The following is a 14,102-nucleotide window of genomic DNA, read 5'->3' on the forward strand; positions in this document are numbered from 1 at the left end:
CTGAATTATATATATTTTTCCTAACGATTTCTGGGCTTGGGCTTGATGTAGTTGTTTGCTATAGGGATCAAACCATAGCCCATAGTTTGCAAGGCATCCATGCCAATGATTAGATCCTCTGTGGCTTCTGGATCCCATATAAATTCACTCTCAATAAAAATACCACACATGTTCACAACAGTCAGCAGAAGATTCCCTCAACTGATTGGCCTGATACCCTTTCCAAAAGTATACCCTCTATTAGTTTGATCCAGGTAACCTCTTAAACTGTTAAGACTGGTAGTGGCCCCTGAATGCAGAAGTGACTTCTAAGGAATTCCCACAGAAAGTGCCTATGTAACAATCCTGGTAAAACAAGCAAACCATTCCTGGTGCGAAATCAACCCCCCTTGTCTCTCCAGCTCCCACTTTGTGCATCTGGAGAAGCAAGGAGGGGGGGTCTGCTTGCTATCTCTTATCTACTAACCTATTTCTTTCTCCTGTCTTCAAACTCTCTTCCTTTGCATTTCTCTATCCTTCACAACTCCGAAGCCTTCTTTTCAAAAAGGGCTCTCAAACACGTACTCTGCCAACAATCCACATACTGCATCTTTCATTGTCCTGCATGTTTTTCTGTGGGATTCCATAGTCAACAATTCCCCTAGTGTCTTTTGTGTGTGTGTGTGTGTGTGTGTGTGATTTTCCCCATTTTCTAAGACCCATTCTCTTAAGGCTGCAACAATGCCAAATCTGTGAATCAATTATTGTTATCAATTGCTTTCCATAGTCCAACTACAAATTTTACAGATCATCACTAAAGTCAGAACAAAGATCATCCTCATTTTCGATTTGCCTCTCAATTCAAGGCATTTCCTTTGCTGACATGTCTCAGTGTCCCTGCACATGAGTATCAGCTTCAGTTACTATGTAAGATTCTCTGTATGTGTTTATACAGTCGATACAGAGTGTCCTAACGCTGGCCGGGATCTCCCTCCCTCAACACCAGGCGATTTTTTTTTCTTTTCTTTGTGCCTACTCTTAACCCTTTATACCCCAGTAAGTTTAACAAGCCAATAGAACTTTTTCTCGCTCCCCTCCTGCTTAACACTTAATGGTTTCCAAATGGGAACCTCCAAAGAGACTCCATTCACTCCTATTTCTCTTAGGACTCCTCCTGAGGATTCCATTTCATGTACACTTTTGGACAACACTCTCTGTGTCTACTGAGAAAGTTACGTTTCCTTCTTCTCTTTTGATCCTTTTTCCTTCAGCTAACTGTAGTGCTCAGCTTAGAGCAAACAGTTCTGCTGTCCGAGCTGGCATGCACTATTAATTTTATTAAGGACTCCTTTCCTGAATCTCCTTTCTCCCCTAGCTTCACCCAAGTATTTCCTGAGCCACCTTAAAAGTGAACACAGCCAGGGCCCCTTGCCCCCCCTTGTTCATCCCCTTCTCTTTCTCTTCTTCTCTTTTAGCCACTACTTTCTGAGCTTCTGCTAATAGCTCTCCTATTTCCCGTGCTTTGGAGCGGGTTGCTGATCCGGTAGGCAGCGTCCCATCCTTAATTCTATTAATAATTTCCTTGCATTTAGTAGTTAATTCCTTAACCTCTTTTTTCTTTTAATGGGGTGGAGAAGTCCACAGTCGAAGCAGTGCTTCCAGGACTCCTACTCCGGAGAGGACTCAGCTGTTCTTCTCCTCTCAGTACCTCATTATACCCTGGCGGCTGAACCAGAGCGGGGCCAGCGCGGCCGCTTGTGCCGGCACCAGCTCCTGCCCAGCCACGTCTCCGGGCGGGGCCGTTGGAGGTGGAGGCTGATGGTTTACAAACTCCAACGGATCAAATTTTGACATTTCCTCACCGTGTAACTTAGAACCTATCAAGTCTCTGTTTACTGCCAACCTTTACTCCTCCAAATTTGATTATGTACCCCATCCAGGAATCTACATAGGGAGTCCGGGGTGGATGGGCAAGGTAGACACCATCCACCCGCTTGATGTCTTCAAAATTATTAGAGCCAAATTTTGGCCATTTAGGATGAATATCAGATTGTGTCCAAACTTCAGTGCACACACGGACCATTTCCTGCTCTGTCTGAAACTCCTGTATTTTCACCGATTCCCAATGCAGCAACAATTTCCCCAGCGGACTGTTGCTGGGAATTCCTAGCTCCCTTCCGCCTCTTGGAGTTGGAGCCGGGGCGTCCCCCTCGGAATTCCGGTCCCCACTGGACCTCCCCTTTCTCTTGGTCCCCACCGGACCTGGTCCCCACCAGACCTCCTTTCCTTTTCTACAAACTTGGTTTCCCATCCCACGGGAGACAAAAGACAACAGGGAAAGGGGTTTTGCGGCAAGAGTAAGGGGTCTCTTGAACGCAGACACAATAGGGTTATGACAATCACTCTCTCGACCTGACCCAGGGTTCCGGATCGCACAACGGTTACCGTAGGGAACTGCAGGTTCACTCAATCCTTCATTCATTCAACGACAACCAACCCTTTCGGAGTTTCCCACCTTAACTTACCAATGTCCGTTGATCCGTTGGCCCGTTGATCCGTTGGCCGGCTGGCTTGGAAAACCTCTTGCGTTCGTGCCTCTTTCCGAGTTCTTGATGCCAAGCAGCCAAAGCGTCGGTAAGGAAGCGGCTGCCAAAAAAAAGGAGGCAGAGGCGCCCTCCGATTCACTTTACCGCCGCCTGTTCTGCCTGACCTCAACTGGACCAAAGCCCAGCCCCAATCGGGCGTTTAGAGATCCCGGACGAGCCCCCAAAATTTTTATCCGGTTCTCTAAAAGGGAAAGCTCTTAAAAAAATGAGAGAACTGAGACACGGAGGCTTTCTATTGAAGTTTGTTTATTGCAAGTTAAAATCGCTGCTGCAGGAGCGGGGAGGAAGCCAATTGTAAGCAGCCCCTTATCTCCAAGAAGATTTATGGGGGTGCCGGAAACTGGGATGAGTACGAAATCCAGACAAACCTCTAACTGCTGAGAAGAGCCACTTAGATCTCAGCCAGGTCCTGTCTAAATTTCTTCCTCAAAAAGCCAATCTCCTTATTAAGAAAGCAACACACACAGACACATCCTTGAGTTATACTCAGAATAATCTGGCTCTAAATGTTCGGTAGCGAATACACATGGCCAATTAGACATACAGCTAGTCTGTTCAAGAACTAATACATGCAGATTTAGACATTACTGCTTTATTGAAAAGAATTGCTTTAGAAAAGGTTTCAGTTGATAGTAAAATAGTTCAGTAGGTACATTTTCATATCAAGTCAAACGCAATCTCCACTCCCCCACTCCAGCTGGAAAAATAAAGAAATAGAATTATGCTAACTAACAAAAAGCATAACATAGTCCATCTCACGTGTCTTGAGTCTTCATAGGCTGATGCTAGATGAAAACCAGTTGACTTCCATCAGTCCAAGGTAGGAAAAATAGTCCATTATGGGAAAAGCACGTGTCTGCCCTTTCTCAGACAAACTCCATCTTTTTCCAACTCCTCACTAACTTCCTTCTTCTTCCCAGAATCCTCATAAGGAACACCCCCTCCTGGGTCTTGTTGTTCCGCCTAACTTTCTCATGAAGCTTCAGTTGTTATCATACTTTGTGGCAGAATTATTTTGACTACGAAAGTCTCTGCTCTCTACTCACCTTAGCAACGAGATAACTAGAGAGCGAAGCTTCTCTGAAACAGCATGTAAAACTTTCCTACTACAGAACAGACTTTAAATCAAAATGGATGCTATTGGGACAATCTTAGGACTACATATCCCATTCTAATACACATAAAAACACAAATCATCACACCAATCACCTAATTAAGGTGATAATGGGTTTCTCCAAAGAACAAAGCAACTGGTACAATTTCTTATAGCCTGTCCCTTCAGGGCGATTGGGGTGGGCTCACAATCTCCTTAAAAGGTCATTAAGTTAGTTAGCAATAATTCATTGGATTAGTGAAAACACAATTTAAACATGCGCAGAACAATTCACTTTCCCTAAATCGTCTTTTGTCTTTTGTAACCTCTGCATTCCATTCTTATCTAAGCATGTTGCTTTTCAAGCCTTGAGCTACGAAGAAAGCAAGGAAAGGGGGAGGGGGGGTCGAGCCCGCTTTTACGAGGCTGGATAATCTTTCTTCTGAATAAGTCTTTCTAATGGCCTGTTGCAAGTGAGAACAATAGCCTGCTTTTACAAGGCTTCTGCCTAATTGAATAAGTCAAACATTTACTCCTATCATTACTACTGGTTTACATCAACAGTAATGTTGCCTTATATATTTTTAAAGAATCCATATTGCTATAGCAGTTGACAGTTTAAACAGGTTTTATGCTGTACTCTTGTGCTGATAAAGCATTTCAGTGCTACTTTGACTATTTAAAAAACAGATTTGAATCAACAGTTAACATGACATGGAAACATTAAATACAGACTCATCATTTTTCAATTTCAGTCCTAAATCATATTGAATCAAGAACTATATGCAATCGAAGCATGAAATATATTTATGTATTGACTTACGTATATATATGTATTGACTTACGTACTAGTGCATGTGGTGGATGGGTCAGAATAAGATATAAAAGCGCGTGTAAGATGTCGGTCGGTCGGTCGGTCGGTCGGTCGGTCGGTCGGTCCTTCCTTCCTTCCTTCCTTCCTTCCTTCCTTCCTTCCTTCCTTCCTTCCTTCCTTCCTTCCTTCCTTCCTTCCTTCCTTCCTTCCTATGTATCAGAATCTAGTACATGTTCAGCCCCCAGAACTAATTTTTAATTTTTATTTTTACTGTTGCTGCTATGTTCCTTTTCACATTTATTTGGCTCAGAATTGCATTGTTTTAATGAACTTTATGCAGGAAAAATAACATAGCACAATTATCTTCTTAAAGCAAAATGGGCCAGGAGAAAAAGTCCCAGATATTTTCATCACCCAAGGCAGAAAAGCCACAGCCCAAAGAAAACAACTCCAAGTGCACAATCTTTAAGGCCCTAAAGCAATGTGAGAAGAGTAGACCTTTGGTCTAGATGGGTGGGATAGAAATCAATCAATCAATCAATCAATAAAAGATGTAATTCTCCAGAGGGACAACAGTTCCTGCCTTCTTCAGCTCTCCCTCTCTCTTTTATACTGGAATTTAGAATCACAGCTCTTTCCTAAGACTTTCCCACTGCCCTGAACCTGTGTACAATCCAGCCCTCTCACAGCAGCAGGGGAGTAGGAAGCTTCAGCCGCCTCTTTGCACTAAACTTAAGACTCTCCCTTGTGAACAGAAAGCAATGAAGTCCAAGAAAACCCAAGAAACATCCCTCCAAAAGGAGCAAGTAGCCCAGAGTTAGGGAAAAGCCCTGGAAAGGAACTTTAGGGGGGGGGAGTGGGGGTGGAAACAGGAAATAATGGTGGGGAAAGAGGGGATATAAGAGGCTGGGGGAAAGGATGGGGAGGAGGAGATGAGGAAGGCAGGACAGAGTCCAGGCAATCCCAGTCAGAGTTACCAGAGGGCTGGGAGTTAGTAGAAATAGAAGATCCTTGGACAGGGGAGCTAGAGACCTTCCACCTCCTGAAGGAAGAAGCCGAGAAGAGGAGAAAGAGGCAAGTCTCCAGAAAAAGCTTCTTATTGAGGAAAGGGAGGAGGGAGCCAAGACGCTAAAGCAGGAAGAGGAGAGAGGTCCTGGGGATGGCAAGAGCTGAATGGGCAGAAGCGACCCTCCATGATGATCAAGGACGCCGTCTCTGGCTTGTGATATTATAGTCATCCAATAAAGACATTACCCACATGTTTTTGCATTTTGCATCTGAATGACACAGCTCTGTGTCTTTCTTTGTCTGAGAAAAAATATGAAAAATATGCCAGAAAAAGCATGGCTACACTTCATGATCCAAAGCTGATACAACCCGAGGAGGAGGAACTTCAGGCCCCAGCCCTGCCGGAGTTCTGCAGAGGGGCCGTCCCCTCTCCAACGGCACTGCTGCTTGGTGGTCTGCCATTACGTAAGATCCATTACGCTGGAATGACAGATTTAACCAGAATGGATGGCCATATTTCAGGAATATTGGTGTGGTTGAATCCTGCAATGCAGATCCTACATTGAGCTGTATTAAATTATCTCTATATTCCCTTCCTACTCTGTGATTCAATGGCTTGGCCTTATGGTGTCTTTTTTTCCAATAGCATTGAGGCTACTGCTCATCAACACACCAGAAGGTATTCCACAACCCATCTGGAAATGATTCTGTGAAGAACGGTTAAAGACTGCTGTGGACTCAATATTTATTTATCACTGAATTCTAGGACAGAGATCACTTAGATGGTAATCTGATATTTTGGGTTTTTTTACTGTGGTCTGGGCTATATCAGATCCTGCTTTGATGCACAACTTTTCATCAACAGATGCACCAGTGTCAACTGAAAGGCCGAAGGAACTCTTGCAGCTCATGATTAAATACTCTTGGAACTGCTGGCTGAAAGGAATCCTAGGGATCATTGAGTCCCATCTCTGTCAAGGCCACGTAGGAAGGAATTTAACTTCCACTCCCTGGCTTCACAGCCAGATACCTAAGCCACTGAGCTTGTGGTCAAAGTGTCACTTCATTCTGAAGTGGTGGGATAAGCATCACACCACACTTGGGCCATGAGATGCCAGTAATGATCTGGCCCATGGCTGCTTTTTGCCCCTCGTGATGCCCTTTTCTCTTCTGTGTTTTGCCCACCTCTTACTCCTGCTCCAGTCAAACTCACAGCGGATATGCACCTGCTTCAAAGGTAACAAATCAACTCCCAACATTTCCATTCACAAATTGGCCTCATCCTGCGTAGCTTGATCTGGGGCCAGAAGGGATGCTATCAACTGTTTGCAGTGACACTTTGTTTCTCTCCTTTTTTTCTCTTTTGTTCCCATCAATTAAACTCAACATTCAGTACACAATACACATTTCTCATTAAGCCACAGAATGACTCATTCCATCAAGGTACCCACTGTCGTTTTTAGCTTCCTAAAGATTTGCCTTTCAGCAGAAGGCTGGCAGCAATGCCATCTTTAGACAATCCGCAATACAATTCTTTCATATAACAGCATGATATGACACAGATGGTTCTGGTAAGTTGCCCACATTTGGCTACCCTGCTATTGACAGCGACAATAGTAGCTCCTGTGTCAGACACACGAGTGTGAATCAGATGGCGGCTGAAAGGGAAAACGTTGGAGTTTGAATTATCTGAAGTACCGGTACACTGAGGCATGATGTCACAGCAGGATGAATCACTGGGAACCTTGGGAGGAATAAATTGTCGAGATCTAACCTGCAAATGTTCTTGCTGCAGACTGCCGAGCCACTTTGTTCCTTGGAAATAGCTAATCTATAGCAGATGATGTCATTTCCCACACATATATAACCCAGGTTCAGGGTAGGATGGGTCTGTGGCTTTCTGAGCAGCAACAAAAGTAATGTTTAGGCAGGAGAAACACATAGAAAAAGAGGCATAGAGATGGAGGGATTTTTATCAGAATTTACCAGTATTCTCTAATTTCTCCATATCTGAGAAGAAGAAAAACTTCTGTTCCAGTTGTAATGTCCACCCAATCTGTCTTGTACAAATCTGTTCCTACAGTTAGGAACCCAATTTGATAACAAAGTGGGGTCAATCAATGTGGCATTTATAAATGTCACTTGTTTAAGCAAAAAATAGCAATATTTTAAACATAAAAAGGTTCCTGGGTCACAAACATTCTTCTCATTCAAATGACCTCAAAGGTAACATACACTGAAGTTTCTGATTTAACAGGAAAGCTTGCCAGTTGCCACCTTTTTCATACAACTGGGTTCTGCTGTTTGCAAAAGGCATGTGTCTATAATGAGGAAATCGTAAATATGCATCTTGTACTCAATTCATGAATTCATTCTTACTATTTTTTCCCTATTCCATCCTTTCTTAGACCTGTATTAATCCGGGAGAAGCCCTACAGTCTCTTATAAGTGGGAAACAGGGATTACAGGATAATATGATATCACCAATGCAGAAAGCATGCAAATGACCATGTGCAAAAAGAACCTCAAAAAACTGCTGTGAGGAGGGACCGATTCAGGCGGTTAAACCTGAAAGTGAGCCGTCCCCTCAATCATCTGGGGCAGAAGGAATCGGCAACGTGTTGAGTGCTATACCCGCATTGATTCAAGACCTGACTTTAGAAGAAAGTCAGGCCACTGGAAGTGAGGGGGGTAAAAAGACGGGAGTAGAGCAGCCAATGACAGAAGGTTTTTTTGGTAATGGAGGTGTTGGAGAAAAAGGCGGGAAAGGAGAACAGCTGGGGATCAGAGGAGTGGATAGATACAGGGGAGGAAGGAAAGGAAAGGAAAGAAGTAGTTGGGGACAAGAAAAGGAAGACGGGACCATAGTATGTGTTCTCTTTCCTTTAAAGAGATGAAAGAGAGAGCGAGGGAGACAACCGACCTACGCGCAGACGCGGTACCACAGGGAATAAAGTTCAGTTGGGTGAATTAGAGCCTTTGGAATGGACAGTATATGTCTATCTGAGAGGGAAGGGTCCTTGGAAGAAGGCGGTGCATCCAGACCCTATCCTTAGTGGGGAGACACATTGTGAAGTAGTCCACCGCAACTAGATAGGCGGCATATAAATAAAATAAAATAAAATAAATAAATAAATTGGGCCCGTCACCCCTGCTGCGGGACAATTTACACCGTGAGGAGCAACCCATTATGGAGACCGACCGACTGGGAGAGATTTGGGACATCACCTCATTGTGAGAAAGTACGATGGAGGCAGTACTATCTACAACCTGGACTGATTCACAGTTAGTTAATGGTCCCGTTGGACCTACTGAAGTTGTTGTGCACCCCTCTCGTCCTGAAGACAGTAAAAGTTCTGTTAAAGATATCTCGTCTCCTGTGTTTAATCGCGTCAGAGAAGAGGAACTGCTTAAGTTAGAACCAGACCCCAATCACACCTGCTTTTTGGAATAAGGATAGGATTAGACGGCAAGAAACATTGCATCTGACTGCAACGGAAAAATTCACTTTACTGAGAATAATCTCCTTTAAAAATGGCCCTTCTGTCCATCAGGAAATCACTTCTGCCCAGCCCACGAAAAGAGTAGCCATGCCACTGGAGCAAAGAGGTTAAGCTTGGGCACAGATTGGGCTGGAGCTCAATTGCCCATATGTTGTGTAAATGCTGGGAAATAGCTTTCACAACTGGTCCTAAATACAAGCTATATGAGTATGCCATGCAATCACACTCAGAGTCTCCCAAAATTTCCCAGCCAGCACTGTTATATTACAAAAAGGAGTGCTCCAACCTCTGTATAAAAAGTACTGTACGTCAACACTGAACAGTCTCAAAAAGGCTACATGCTTGCAGTTTTAGGAAAGGCTTTTCAAGAAAAAGGATACAATTTTGAGCTTGATATGTCTTGTTTTAGACCAGTGGTTCTTAACGTGGGCGATAATGCCCCCCAGGGGGCGATTTCATTTTTCAGGGGGGCAGTAGAACGAAAAGGGGCGGTGTGGGGGCGGTGGAACAGAAGGGGGCGGTAGGGGGGCGCTGGAGCAAGCCAAACCTGTGAAGATGGCTGCAGCCTATTTACAATGTGCATGAATATATATTTTCCTCCAATCTTAATTTAGTTTCAGGGTTTTCGTCTTGAAATTTTTAGTTCCTGCATTGTGGTTTGTTTTTATGCCCTTTTAAATTTCTTTTTGCGTCTTAAAATTCGCTTGCAACTAAATCATTAAATGTTACTTTTTGGGGGCATTTCATTTTCTTGGAATTGAATTTTGCTTTCAGGGGTCATTGGATTTAAGTGTCTTAAATAAATAAATAAATAAATAAATAAATAAATAAATAAATAAATAAATAAATAAATAAATAAATAAATAAATAAATAAATAAATAAGATATCATCACCGCAGGGAGGGGGGGCGATGATAACTTCCTCAATGACTCAAGGGGGCGTTTCTTTCAAAAAGGTTAAGAACCACTGTTTTAGACCATAAGCACTGAAATTTGCTACACAAACAAAAGGGAATGTTATTGAGGAAAGATCTGTTTCTGCTCATGTCCAGCTGATGGTTCCTAGCCCGCAATGAAAGCATTGGCTTGCTCTTGTTCTGATTATGGTCATGCTTAATTCTCATTAGCAGCATAATGAATGTCTACTTTCCACTTTGCTTCCAAGCCTGGGTTATAAAAAGGCAGAGTTGAGCACAAACTGAGTCACAAACCAGAAAAAACGACAGACCGGGCTGGTTTGTGGTTTGGTTCGTAACCTGGTTTGGGGCTCCCATTTTGCCAAAGCAAAATGAAACACCAGACTTTTTCTCCCTCTGTGCTTTGTTTTGTTTGGCAAAAGGGGATGCCTGCCCACCTCCTTCCTACTGCCCCACCACCTCCCTCCCTGCCCCTACCCTCCTCAGAGGCTGCGAGCCAGGCTGTCGATGGAGGCGGAGGCAGAGGTGGGGGTGACCGTGGTGGCAGGATCATGTAAGGAAGGGATGGGGGGCAGTGAGAAGAGGGCCGGGCAGGCAGCGGAGGGGCCAGAGGCACAGATGAAGGTGGCAGAAGGTAGCCCCCCCCCCCCCCGGGACAAACTAAAAATACAAATCAGTGAATGTGGGGTTGGACAAGAGACAGGGTTGGGGAAAGTTACTCCTCTGGACTGCAGCACAGAACCCCACAGCCAGCTTGTCTACCCAGTGGACCCATTGGTTCAATGGACCCATAGTCTGACTTGCTGAAAGGTAGTTTCATATTTTTAAAATATCAGTGGCATGTCTGGATGAGCTCTTGATCAAACAGGTATTAACTTGGGAGGGAGAAGGATATGACTCAGGGTCCCCTTCCCCCAAGGAACGTTCTGATTCAGTCTCTAAATGCAGAGAGCTAGAGCTGCAGCGGAGACACTCTTGAGAGCTAAAGTGTACATTACAGGAAGGCTCGCATTCAAAGCTAATATCTATAATGACATGATTCATACATATCTTCATGACTGGGCAATCATCTTTATAAACAAAAACTGTGCTTCCATCTTGATGGCCAATTACAAACCAAAATGAGCTAATTATATACAGGCATTATCAGCAGTTAGGAAATTTCCTTTTTTTAATGGCAAGCTACATTTTTAACTTTTAATTGTAACATATAGTTTGGCCCTCAGAGAGAGAGAGAGAGAGATGAAAGATTTATTCGGCGCTCTAAAAAAGCGCTGGAAGCAACGTCTTGCCAAGAAAACCTGATAGAGGAACAACACAGTGGGTTCAAGCTGTGAAAACTGTTGGAGGCTTGGAGTTTGATTATTTCTTTCTTAGTGCAGAAAAAAAATATTGCAGATCTGCCAAGTCTCACCTTGGAAAAGCAAAAATGACCTGCCTGGGTGCTTGGTTAAAGGGAATGAAAAGCTTAATAGTTCCTAGCTCATGTACAGTATGTATGAGCTTCATCTCTGCAGGGTTATCTTCAGAGAGTGGGAAATGGAGGAGAGAGTTAAAAGGTGGTTAGCAACAAGCAGGAAGTGGCAGTCTCAAGGATTATAAAGTGTGGAAAAAGTGGGGTTCAGAGCATGCTCCCCTTGGACACCAGATTTTAAAAGGTTGTATTTTGAGGCACCCCTTCTCAAGCTTGCACGCAGGAACCTCCAAGCCCCATTTTGACTCATGATCAGACTGATCCTTTGCTAATAGGTTTCTCTTACTATCATCTCTGCAATAGAACAGTAAATAAACTGAATGATCCTTTTCTTGATGAGGACACTATCAAGTTGTGCCTCATGCCTACCGCCTGTCTTTGGCATGTGCGTTCACCTTCCTTTGGTACTGCTTGATGCAGCTCAGGTTATCTCCCGTCATTTGGACTGGCATCTATTCCTTTCTTTCAAAGACCTTCAGCAGCTTTTGCAGCCTGAACACTTCTCTGCATGCTTCTGCTGCGGCAATGTACTCAGATTCTGAGGAAGACAAAACTGCGACATCTTGTTCACCTCTTGCCTGTGAGATGGATCCATTACCATACATGAACAGGAATCCATTGGTTGATTTGTAACCCGTCAGTTTGCATCGGTGTACCTTCTACAGGCTTTGGATCGCTGCCTGCAGGTAGTCTTAGCTAAAAGACTTTAGTTCCTTTCAATTACTTTGTAACTCTTTTAAAAGCCGTCTAGTCACCCTGTGTTGGCAAATTAATGTTTCTGCCCTCTGAATATGCTGGCCACAGAGACTGGTGAAACTTTAGGAAGAACAGAACATGGCCAAAGAGCCCGAAAAACCCACAACAACCATTAGATCCCGGCCGTGAAAGCCTTCGCGAATACAGTGGACCCTCGACTTACAGACTTCTCGAGTTACAGACTTCTCTGGCTACAAAATTTAGATTCGACTTGCAGCCAGAGAATCGACTTACAGACCAGAAAAAAACCTAAATGGAACAAAAATAGAATAAAAACTGCCAGTTATGGGATTAATCGGTTTTCAATGCATTGTAGGTCAATGGAGATTCGACTTACAGACTTTTCGACTTGCAGCCACCATTCCAATACGGATTAATTCCTTAAGTAGAGGGTCCACTGTACATTTCTGCTCAGTGTTCCTACAGCTGTGGCAGGGCCAGGGCTAGGATTTTTTTGCACCCCAGGCAAGACTTACTACTTGCGCGCGCCCCCACCAATTTGTCAAAGACAGACACATTGTAGGAAAAACTGTAAGTACAAATGTTGAAATAGTGAAAAATTTCTTTTAAAAAACTGAGAGAACATGTAATGCATCAGTCTTCAATTTTCCTTCTCAAATACAAAACAGTTTTAGCATACAAATCATTTTGAATAATCCTATGAACTGCAATTGTTGAGCATAAATTGTTTTTATAAGCCTGAGCTTTGAGAAACTGCGTTCACCACTAGCCACCAACACTAGAAGTGTGAGAAGGATCCTTAGAGCAACAGAAACATTAGACACACTATCCAGGAGTTTTTGTTGCACTATGAAGAGAAGTACTCCTTGTGGTGGCGTAGACTTTGGATGTCTTTGAGCTATTGCTATAATAGCTCAGCACAAATCTTCAGCATCAATATCTTTGTTTCCATTGCACATCAATGATTTTTCCAGATTCTTGAAGGCCGTTAGTACATCTTCAGTACATTTTTTGTTGATCTTGTGTATGTCATACAGGAAGCCAAACAAACAATTATATTGTTGTAGCTGTTGGAATCTCTCTTCAACAGATTGTCTGGCCATGTCTAAGACAGCTTAATAGAAACGTACTTCTGCTTTGGATCTTGCGGTGCCTCGTCTTGTGCTTCATACGCAAATGGCTTTGCCATTAGCAAGAGATTAGGTCAGAGGTCACAAGGCAGAATTTCTGCTCACAAGATGACTTGGCTTAGGGCGAACATGGGTGGAGCACTATAGCAGGATCCCCCTTTTTGCCAAAGGAGTGGCAATGTTTATGAAAATGGAATGGACTTCAATAAAGCGTGGCCCATGGTTTATCCACATACTTGGTCTCCCGTGGTTATTCTGGGTAGGAGGGCAATTACATATGCTGTAGCACAATTTGCACTAGCAGCTAAGAAGCTGAGCTCCGATTTTTCAGGGATCATAACGCCACGTAAATGCTGAATGATGTTTTACGTTATGACAATATTCTTAGGCTGGGTTTTATTGGTTTTAATGGTTTTAAAGTAATTACCTGTTTTAATTGGATTTTATATGCTACAATAGTCAGTACATTGTAAAGGTCTATGGCCAGAAACAATAAAGTTTATATGTATAATTCCCCATGCATTGTGTAATTGCTGGGAAACAGATTACACCAGACGGTCCCACAAGCAGTCCACTGACTTCTTGAGCAATTCATGTGTCTTTCTTTTACCTTTGAGTAGACAGGCAACACAATTATCTAGAGAAATCATCCACAAAGATTAGAATGTATCTATTTTCCCCTACTAATGGCACATTAAGCAATCCACTAGTAAACATGAACTATACTGCCAAGTACAATTGCTGAAGCATGAAGTCTTGAAGTAATTGTGTGCCTGGAGGGAAAACCACGGTGATAGATTGACCTACGTTTGAGCCTCATTTCAGCTGCATATTCAAAGAGCCTTTCCTATTCCAGAGGCT

Source organism: Pogona vitticeps, chromosome 10 (genome assembly GCF_051106095.1).
Source record: "Pogona vitticeps strain Pit_001003342236 chromosome 10, PviZW2.1, whole genome shotgun sequence".
In the NCBI taxonomy this organism is placed as follows: domain Eukaryota; kingdom Metazoa; phylum Chordata; class Lepidosauria; order Squamata; family Agamidae; genus Pogona; species Pogona vitticeps.